This window comes from Tiliqua scincoides, chromosome 11 (assembly GCF_035046505.1).
Source record: "Tiliqua scincoides isolate rTilSci1 chromosome 11, rTilSci1.hap2, whole genome shotgun sequence".
Lineage (NCBI taxonomy): Eukaryota > Metazoa > Chordata > Lepidosauria > Squamata > Scincidae > Tiliqua > Tiliqua scincoides.
The window spans coordinates 7,659,035-7,670,272 of record NC_089831.1 but is presented as its reverse complement, the minus strand read 5'-3'; the positions used below and the strand labels follow the sequence as shown (position 1 = coordinate 7,670,272).

At 50.8% G+C, this 11,238-nt stretch overlaps 1 pseudogene; it reads right to left on the bottom strand.

The window, feature by feature from the left end:
- Positions 1–1,919: 1,919 nt before the first annotated feature.
- On the bottom strand, positions 1,920–10,448 carry LOC136662446 (SWI/SNF-related matrix-associated actin-dependent regulator of chromatin subfamily D member 2-like; annotated as a pseudogene).
- Between the last annotated feature and the right edge of the window lie 790 nt (positions 10,449–11,238).

Below are 11,238 nucleotides of genomic sequence, written 5' to 3'. Positions count from 1 at the left end.
GCTTGAGGCATGCTAGAAGTGTCACTTCCTCCTATCTCTGACCTATCTCTCCAGCATCTCCATAGGACAGGAAATGAACAATTTCCCATAAACGGAGGTGCCCCCATCCCTGATCCGCAATCTTCTCTTCACATCTAAAGGAGAGACCGGGTTTCCCAAGAGCCAGGGCTCGGGGAGCCTTCAGGGTTCAGAGGAAGCTGGCTGAGGGGTGCTCAGTGCCAGGGAAGGACCTCAAGCTGTACTGCCGGGCCCCTCTGAGTGGGTCTGGTCAAGGGATCTGTTGGGAGGCACTGCCTCTTTCTCTTCCCTGATCTGTTTTTCTTCTATCACCTGCAGATCCCCCAGGCTGACCTGGGCACCCCAGGTATATATATATACCTCCAGGTATATACCACCCATAGGTATAGTTCACAGAGCAGGAGCTGGGAAGGTTTGACAGTGACTCCCTACCTAGTGCTGTGTCCTGAGGGCCAGGGTCCTGAAGCGCCTGATAACGGAGGGACTGCTGGACTTGGACACAGCCAGGGAGGTGGGTTTGACTCTGGGAAGGAGTGTGTAAAAATTACACTCAGAAATTTGGAAAAAATGGCTCAGCTTCTCTTTCCTCTTGCAATCTTCCAGGCAGCAAAGGGGCCACCTGGGACCAAGACTGTGCGGCCGGTCGGGTGGCAGAAAGTGGAGAGCTAAACTCCACCTCAGCTGGGCACCACCAGTAAGTATTCTTATGCTTGATGTTCTGGAAATGCTGGACATGCTGGGGAGCTAAAGGGAGATTCTCCTCTCCAGCATCTCCATAGGATGGGTAGTGAACACTTTCCTACACACAGAAGTGCCCACACCCCTGGGGAGCAATCTTCTCCCCACATCTAAAGGAGAGACCTGGTTTCCCAAGAGCCAGGGCTCAGGGGATCCTTCAGGGTTTGGGGGAGGCTGCCCAAGGGGTGTTCAGAGCCCGGGGAAGACCTCAAGCAATACTGCTGGGTCTCTTTGACCAGGTATGGCTAAGGAGTCTTTTGGGCGGCAATTCCCCGCTGGAGGGTGCTGCCTCTGTCTGTTCCCTGACCAGTTTCTCTTCTATCCCCTGCAGGTCCCCCAGGGTGATGAGCTGGGCCTCCTTTTCGTAAAGGAAAGGAGGTCCAAGCGCAGACTCAGGAGCATCAAGGCGCGGTGGCTGCCGCTCGAGCGCAGGTGGGAAACACCCCAGGTGAGGAAGAAAAACACTCCTGCACAGACGTACGGAAGGAGAGAGTGCACTGAAATGGAATTTCAGTAGAGAATCAGTAGGGAGCCAGAGAGCCTGCCTTTGGGTTCTGTGGAGGTGCTGCATGGGAGCTGTCCCTTGGGGACCTCAAGGGAGATTCTCCTCTCCAGCATATCCATAGCATGGGTAGTGAACACTTTCCCACACACAGAAGTGCCCACACCCCTAGGGAGCAATCTTCTCCCCACGTCTAAAGGAGAGACTTGGTTTCCCAAGAGCCAGGGCTCAGGGGATCCTTCAGGGTTCTGGTGAGGCTGGTCGAGGGGTGTTCAGAGCCCGGGGAGGACCTCAAGCAATACAGCTGGGTCTCTTTGATCGGGTCTGGCCCAGGGCTCTGTGGGGGAGGCACTGTTCTTTTGGGGGGCCCTTCTCTGTTGGAGGGCACAGCCTCTGTCTGTTCACTGACCAGTTTCTCTTCTATCATATGCAGGTCCCCCAGGCTGACGACTTGGACCTCCTACGTCTAAAGAGTAGGAGATCCAAGTTCGCAGCAGAGAGAGCGGAGGCCCGGCTGCTCTCATTTGAAGAAAGGAGTCAGTCACCAAAGGATTATGAAGAAACGCCCCCCACACAGACACACATAGAGCCTTCAGGGTACAGGAGAGGCAGGCTGTGGGGTGCCCAGTGGCAGGGAAAGACCTCAAGTCTCCCTGCATCTTCAGCTGGTAATAGATTCAATCGTCTCATGGATCTTGACATCCATGGATGCTGTTTCCTGCTGCTTAGAGGTGGAGCCAAGAAGTTGCTCATTTGGGCCTTCAAAGGATCATCCACCTCCACACCACTGTCTCAGCAGGCTGGCTTTGTTGATCATTACGGTCCACACTGATCACATAACTGATGGGATCTGGGTGTTGTGGGAGCCCCACCGGTTTCCTGGGGATCTCAGAGAATCACATGCAAATACAGCCAGAGATCTGGTCAAACTCCTTCTCAACACTGTCTTGGAGCTTGTTGTGTTTGATGTCGAGCCAGAGGGCCTGCATGATGCTGGCACGTGTCTGTGTGTGAACGCCCAGCAAGCGAGCCAGACAGGTTCCTGTTTGTACTGTGCAGGCTGGTGGTCCAGCCTGAGCAGCAGGGTGCATTTCACCTTGACACTGCCTGGGCACTTGCCCTGGAACCCATCTGTCTCTTGTGGGCATCTGGTTCCACTCTACCAGATGGTTTTTTGGGCTGTACAACTCTTTGTCCAGTTCCATTGCTAGGCTGTTGGGTCATTCAAGAGTTTGCCCTCCACACAAAGTTCCCATGAGGCTCTGTGTTCCCCACCTTCAGATTGCTCCTCGCCAGGTGTAAAGGTGTTGCAATGTCAATACACAGTTTCTGCTTTTGCGTTACAGGTTTCTTGGCTGCCTCCTGGATCTCCATCCTCCTGCAGAAGATGTTCAGATCCAGCTTCCATCCAAAATCAGCAAATCCATGAGGGCCTGGGACTCTGCGACTAGCTCACGAATTCTCTGTGGTGGGACCTTGTCTGCCATCTTTTCAGTCCTCGTCACTGGGTCAGCGATGGAGGCCGCTGGATCTGTGGAGCAAGCAGGCACTTCCGGAAGGGATCCATCATAGACGATGGCATTCCAGGTCTCGGTGGAGAAGCTGTTCCATATGGAGGACCTGAGGGAGACCCCACTTGCAATCCTGCCATCTGGACACCAGACAGCATCCCAGGGTGTTGGAACTGAGCTCCATTCCCCACAGGTCAGTATGGGCTGGCCCCGGCCAGGCTGGGTCCTCGCAGGAACTCACCTCCTCCCAACCACAGTCGGAGCAGCCTGTGAAGAAACAGAGACAGAGCTCCTGTTAGAAGGACTTTCTACAGGGGGTGAAGGAACAAGACCCCATCAAGATTCAGCTGTTTTTGCTCAGCAACCCATAAGTCCCTGCACTTCTCTTGGCAACCTGGGCAGGGCTTGAACTGGGAGACAGGCACACTCAGCTTGACACCCCCCCAGAGCCCAGCATCTGGGATGCAGCCCCTCAGAGACCCCCATGCCCTCAGTCTTTCCATGATCCTTCTTCTCTTCTTCGGCTCCACTTTCCCTTCGTCCACCCACAGCCTCCTTAAGCAGCTCCCCTAGGGCACCACCACAGAACCAAAGGCAGGCTCCCTGGATCCCTCCCGATTCCCTGCTGATATTCCGCCTCAGTGTACTCTCTCTCTCTCTCTCTCTCTCTCTCTCTCTCTCTCTCTCTCTCTCTCTCTGTATGTGTGTGTGTGTGGGGGGGGCTTTTTCTTTCTCACCTGGGGTGCTCGCCTCCTGTTTTCCAGTGTCAGCCACTTGGCCTCCGCCCTCCTCACAGAGAACCTGGACCTCCTATTCTTTTCAAATAGGAGGTCCAATTCCTCTGCCTGGGGAACCTGCAGAGAAGAGAAACTGGTCAGGAAAGAGACAGAGGCAGTGCCCTCCAACAGAGAAGTGCCCCCCCACCCCCACTGAGCTCTTGGCCAGACCCGGCAGTAGTGCTTGAATACTCACTGGTGGTGCCCAGCTGAGGTGGAGTTTCCGCTTCCAGGTCCCTCCACCCTGCTAGATTCTACCCCTTCTTGGACATACATGGCCACCCTATCTCCATCACGCCCCTCCCTGTTCCTCCTATAGGGTTGATAACCTGGGATCGCTTTATGTCATTGGTTCAAGAGACATAAGAACAAGAAACCCCAAACAAACAATAGTTTCCACTTCAGTTCCTCTAGCACTTTCCCAGCCCAATCTGGGATCCATGACCATCAATCTCCAAACCAATTCTCTGCCTTAGCCATCCATCCCAGAGATGGCTTGAGGCCAAAAAGGGAGTGACAAGGGCCAGGGCAGGGCAGGGTAAAGACTGCACAGGTTCAGCACATCACATGAGCAAAACCACCGGAGCAGGTCTGGTGAGGGCCAGTATAAAGTGGAGTGGCACAAACACATTTGCCCAGTGTTTTTGCACCTGTTTACTTCAGTCAGCCAGCCTCCCCTGAACCCTGATGGCTCCCCAAGCCCTGGCTCTTGGGAAACCAGGTCTCTCCTTCAGATGTGAGGAGAAGATTGCTCCTCAGGGATGTGGGAACCTCCATAGATGGGAAAGTGTTCATTCCCATTCTATGGAGATGCTTGAGAATAGTCTCGGGGCTTGAGGCAATGAGTAATCTTTCACTCACACGTGTTTTCATTGGAGGCTCTGTGGGACCCACCAGAACTTGGGTCAGGACCCACTTTGTGAGAAATCCACAGTGTGAGAAACCCTGACACCCACAGTGACCCACAGTGTGAGAAACCCTGACATCAAGTACTTGGTCAGGTAACACATTGCAATCCAAAACTCTCAGTGCACTCTGAGTGATTGCTTGAATGTGTATGTCTGTTGGGGAGGGGGGGGCGTTTCTTCTTCCTTACCTTTGGTGCTTGCCACCCACCAGGCCTCTGCCCTTCTTGCTGTGAACTTGGACATAAGAACATAAGAACGGCCCCACTGGATCAGGCCATAGGCCCATCTAGTCCAGCTTCCTGTATCTCACAGCGGCCCACCAAATGCCCCAGAGATTCATATTCATTTATGAATATGAACCCCAGGGAGCACACCTGAGATAACAAGAGACCTCATTCTGGTGCCCTCCCTTGCATCTGGCATTCTGACATAGCCCATTTCTAAAATCAGGAGGTTGCGCATACACATCATGGCTTGTACCCCATCATGGATTTTTCCTCCAGAAACTTGTCCAATCCCCTTTTAAAGGCATCCAGGCTAGACGCCAACAACAACAACTACAGTATTTATATACCGCTTTTCAACAAAAAGTTCACAAAAGCGGTTTACAGAGAAAATCAAATATCTAATGGCTCCACATTATAACGCCAGCACCACATCCTGTGGCAAGGAGTTCCACAGACCGTCCACACCCTGAGTAAAGAAATATTTTCTTTTGTCTGTTCTAACCCACCCAACACTCAATTTTAGTGGATGTCCCCTGGTTCTCGTATTATGTGAGAGTGTAAAGAGCATCTCTCTATCCACTCTGTCCATCCCCTGCATAATTTTGTATGTCTCAAACATTTCCCCCCTCAGGCGTCTCTTTTCTAGGCTGAAGAGGCCCAAACGCCGTAGCCTTTCCTCATAAGGAAGGTGCCCCAGCACCATAATCATCTTAGTCGCTCTCTTTTGAACCTTTTCCATTTTCACTATGTCTTTTTTGAGATGCGGCAACCAGAACTGGACACAATACTCCAGGTGTGGCCTTACCATAGATTTGTACAACGGCATTATAATACTAGCCGTTTTGTTCTCAATACCCTTCCTAATGATCCCAAGCATAGAATTGGCCTTCTTCACTGCCACTGCACATTGGGTCAACACTTTCATCGACCTGTCCACCACCACCCCAAGATCTCTCTCCTGATCTGTCACAGACAGCTCAGAGCCCATCAGCCTATATCTAAAGTTTTGATTTTTTGCCCCAATGTGCATGACTTTACACTTACTGACATTGAAGCGCATCTGCCATTTGGCTGCCCATTCTGCCAGTCTGGAGAGATCCTTTTGGAGCTCCTCACAATCACTTCTGGTCTTCACCACTCAGAAAAGTTTGGTGTCGTCTGCAAACTTTGCCACCTCACTGCTCAACCCTGTCTCCAGGTCATTTATGAAGAAGTTGAAAAGCACCGGTCCCAGGACAGATCCTTGGGGCACACCACTTTTCACCTCTCTCCATTGTGAAAATTGCCCATTGATACCCACTCTCTGTTTCCTGGCCTCCAACCAATTCTCAATCCATGAGAGGACCTGTCCTCTATTTCCCTGACTGTGGAGTTTTTTCAGTAGCCTTTGGTGAGGGACCGTGTCAAACGCCTTCTGAAAGTCCAGATATATAATGTCTACGGGTTCTCCCACATCCACATGCCTGTTGACCTTTTCAAAGAATTCTATAAGGTTTGTGAGGCAAGACTTAGCCTTACAGAAGCCATGCTGACTCTCCCTCAGCAAGGCCTGTTTGTCTATGTGTTTTGAGATCCTATCTTTGATGAGGCATTCCACCATCTTACCCGCTATGGATGTTAGGCTGACCGGCCTATAGTTTCCCGGGTCCCCCCTCTTTCCCTTTTTAAAGATAGGCGTGACTTTTGCTATCCTCCAATCTTCTGGCACTGTGGCCGTTTTGAGGGACAAGTTGCATACCTTAGTCAAGAGATCTGCAACTTCATTCTTCAATTCCTTAATAACTCTTGGGTGGATGCCATCAGGCATTATTGATCTTTAATTTATCAATGAGGTCTGAAACATCTTCTCTTTTAACCTCTATCTGACTTAACTCCTCGGTCAGGAGGGGCTGTTCGGGCAGCGGTATCTGCCCGAGGTCTTCTGCTGTGAAGACAGATGCAAATAACTCATTTAATTTCTCTGCCATCTCTAAGTCTCCTTTTATCTCCCCTTTCCCTCCCTCACCATCCAGAGGGCCAACCGCTTCTCTGGCGGGTTTCCTGCTTCTAACATATTTGAAGAAGCTTTTATTATTCCCCTTAATGTTGCTGGCCATACGTTCCTCATAGTCTCGCTTGGCCTCCCGTATCACCTTCTTACATTTCTTTTGCCACAGTTTATGTTCCTTTTTATTCTCCTCATTAGGGCAAGACTTCCATTTACGGAAGGAAGCTTCCTTGCCCTTCACAGCCTCTCTAACTTGGCTGGTTAGCCATGCGGGCACCCTCCTGGATTTAGTGGAACCCTTCTTTCTTTGCGGTATACACCTCTGCTGGGCCTCTATTACTGTTGTTTTAAGCAGCCTCCATGCACTCTGGAGAGATTGGACTCTTTTTACCCTCCCTTTCAACCTCCTTCTAACCAGCCTCCTCATTTGAGGGAAGTCCGCCCGTCGGAAGTCAAGGGTTTTTGTTAGAGATTTGCCTGGTATTCTTCCCCCAACGTGCATGTCAAAACGGATGGCAGCATGATCACTGTTCCCCAATGGCTCAGTAACGTTTACATCTCTAACCAGGTCCTGCGTACCACACAATATTAAATCCAGAGTCACCTGCCCTCTTGACTAGCTGCTCTAAGCCACAGTCATTTAGCACGTCAAGAAATCCGGTTTCCTTATCATGACCAGAACACAAATTGACCCAGACAATATGAGGATAATTGAAGTCCCCCATGATTACAACCCCATCCCTCCTTGTCACCTCCCTGATCTGTTTCCTCATTTCAAGGTCCCCATCGATTTCTGGTTTGGAGGACGATAGCACGCCCCCAGTATTACATCGCTGCACAAGCCTGGTAATTTAACCTACAGAGATTCTACGGTGGAGTCGGATCCACCTTCAGTCTCTACTTTGCTGGATTCTATCCCTTCCTTAACATAAACAGCCACCCCACCTCCAACACGCCCCTGCCTGTCCCTCCTGTAGAGTTTATAGCCCGGGATTGTGGTATCCCACTGATTCTCCGCATTCCACCAGGTTTCCGTTATGCCCACTATGTCAATGTTTTCCATTGTCACCAGACATTCCAGTTCTCCCACCTTTGCTCATAGACTTCAGGCATTCGCATAAAAGCATTTGTACACGGAATGCCCCAGGATGGGCTGCTTATTTGCTCCTTTGTCCCCGCATCCTCTCATTGTGCCAAACCGTCTATCACATCCCATCACTCTACCTTTCCCAATTTCTTCTCCTACTCTGCCTTTGTCTTGTTGTTCTCTAACCTCCCCATCCTCATCCCATAGGGATGAGGAGTCCCGAACCGGATGCCCCTCGGCTCCTGTCGGCCTTCCCCCAGGGATCAGTTTAAAAGCTGCTCTGCCACCTTTTTAATGTTATGCGCCAGCAGTCTGGTTCCATTCTGGTTCAAGTGGAGCCCGTCCCTCTTGTACAGGCCCTGCTTGTCCCAAAACGTTCCCCAGTGCCTAACGAATCTAAACCCCTCCTCCCTACACCACCGTCTCATCCACGCATTGAGACCCCTTATCTCCGCCTGCCTAGCTGGCCCTGCGCGTGGAACAGGTAGCACTTCAGAGAACGCTACCTTTGAGGACTTTGAGGTCCTGGCTTTCAGCTTCCTGCCTAAAAGACTAAATTTGGCCTCCAGGACCTCCCAGCTACACTTGCCCACGTCGTTGGTACCGACATGCACCACAACCGCTACCTCTGCCCCAGCACTGTCTACCAGCCTGTCTAGATGAGAAGTGATGTCCGCCACCTTCGCACCAGGCAGGCAAGTCACCATGCGGTCCTCACATCCGTCGCAAACCCCCCCCCTCTATGTTTCTAATAATCGAATCCCCCACTACAAGAAGCCCCCGACCCCCTCCCGCCGAGGGGGATGATGTCCTCCAGCACCAAGACTTCCCACCCGGGCAGCTGAGGAGCTGCACGCCTGAGGTTGGGACGAAGCCTGATCGTCCCCGGAAGTCTCCCCATGGTCCTCCTCTGCCTGCCTGCGCTTCTTCAGGTCGCCCACCAAGGCTTCAAGGGAGCGGATGCATTGCCTGAGACCCTGGAGCTCCTTGCACCGAGGACACACCCATGACTTATGCCCCAGAGGCATATAATCATACATGTGGCACTCGATGCAGAACACTGGATAGCCCCCACCCTGCTGCTGGCTGTCTGACTGCATAGCTTTTTTGTTGTTGTTGTTTTATTTAGGGGTACTTTTAAAAAACCCTACACTGGTTAGCAGCCCTTTTCTCAAGGGAAGAGGAAGGGCAGTGTATGGGGCCCTGGCCTCCTCGCCTTGCTACTGAACTCGCCCAGATGCTAAACTCTCAGTTTACCTGGTACTTAGTTCCCAGAGGCACTTGGGGTCCCTGAGGCCCCACACGTCTGCAGAGAGCCTCACGCGATGGCAGGCCTAGCTTTATACTCCTGGCTGGCTCCTCCTCCCTCCTTCCTTCCTGATTGAAAGGGGGGCTGGTCTTCCCAGGTGAGCTTACAAAAGCTCAGGAAGACAAAAGGCTGCTGATGGGCATAACCTACTCTGCAGGCTCCTGAATGGAGTGCTTGGATTAGCCTAATGGGGCTCTTATCACCTCCTAAAGGTGGTGATGCTGAATTTCTGAAATGGACTCTGCCTGGGTGGTTGGGAATTGGCCCTTACTAGGTTCTTTCCCTCCTGTTCTCTTAGGCTGGACTGTTTTGTAACCTCAAGCTAGTTTTTATTTGAGTTTGTTTAATTATTTATTGCTCTCTAGATCCTGTGTCCTGTGTCCCAATTTGCTGAACTGTTTAGGTTATGTTCTAACTTAGATTAAGTTTAACTTGGGTTAAGTATAGGTTTAATTTAAAACAAAGTAGAAAAACCTGCTTTCCACTTTATCCTCCTCCCTTCCTTCGATTAGGTGCTAACTTAGGTGCAGCTAACTTTCAACTTTGATTTAAGTGCCTGACCCTTGGACTCTGCTCCTGCTCAGAGTAGACCTATGTACCTCCCTTAGGTGCTAACTTTCAATTTTGATTTAAGGTTGATTTAAAGTTAAAGTTAAGGTTAGAAGACAGGGAGTTAGAAAGACAAAGAGTTAGAAAGAGTACACTTACCCTCTCGTCGTCTTCCTCCTCTCCTTCTCCAAAACTCAGAGGTCTACTTGCCTTCTCCTCACCCAGATGCTAAACTCTCGGTTTACCTGGCACTTAGTTCCCAGAGGCACTTGGGGTCCCTCCTATTCTTTTGAAATAGGAAGTCCAAGTCATCAGCCTGTGGGACCTGCATGTGATAGAAGAGAATCTGGTCAGGAAAGAGACAGAGGCAGTGCTCTCCAACCAAGAAGTGAGCCCCCCCCCCCCACAGAGCCCTTGGCCAGACCTGCTGAAAGGGACCCGGCAGTATTGCTTGAGGTCCTTCCCTGGCACTGAGCACCCCTCAGCCAGCCTTCCCTGAAGGCTTCCCAAGCCCTGGCTCTTGGGAAACCAGGTCTCCCCTTCAGATGTGAGGAGAAGATTGCTCCTCAGGGACTTGGGAATCTCTGTATATGGGCAAGTGTTCATTTCCTGTTCTATGGAGATTTTGGAGAGGAGAGTCTCCCTATATGTCCCCAGCGCATCCCATACCTTTCCATAACGTACCTGGCATTGGCATACTCACTGGTGGTGCCCAGCCGAAGTGGAGTAACAATTTCCTCATTCCTCCACCTGGCCAGCCACAGAGTCTTTTGCATAGGGGGTCGCATTTTCTCTGCTGCCAGGAAGTCTGCAAGAGCCAACAGAAGTTGAGCCATTTTTGCTATATTTACTGAGTGTAATATTTATGCCCTCAGACTTTCCCTCCTCCTTTCTCTCTTCTTTCTGCCTTCACTTTCCCCTAAGTCCATTCAGAACCTCCTTAGGCAGCTCCCCTACAGCACCACCACAGAACCCTATGGCAGGCTCTCTGGTTCCCTACTGATTCCCTACCAATATTCCTTCTCAGTGCAAACTATCGGAGTAGTCAAACATAAGGCTCATGAACCGAAGGTGGCCCCCGGAAGCAATTTATCTGTCCCCTGTTATAATTGGGCTGTCCCAGCTTGATAATTGGGCTCTCTCATACAAGATTTGCACATTTTCTCTTTTGTCATTTGCAGATAATGAGTTTCTATTTGAGAACAAAAAGTTTCTTTCTGGCCACCATCTGCTTAATGACAACACTTTCTCCTTAATGACATCACTTCCAGCCCTCAGCAGGCACCATGAATGCTAACTTTGGCCCTCTATATGAAATGCTTTTGACATCCAAGCCTTATATCAGTGGTTCCCAACCTGGGGTATGGATACCCCTGGGGGTATTTGCCAGGACCTTTAAGGGTACTTCAAAAGGAAATGAATAATGGCGGGAAAAGGCAGGTCTGAATTAGAATGCCTTGAAAGGCTGGCAAGGAAGGAAGATAAGGAAACAGATCAGGGAGGTGTCAAAGAGGGACAGGGTTGTAATCATGGAGGAATTCAATTATCCTCACATCAACTGGGTCAATTTGTGTTCTGGTCACGAAAGAGGGACCAGATTTCCTGACATTCTAAATGACTGTGCCT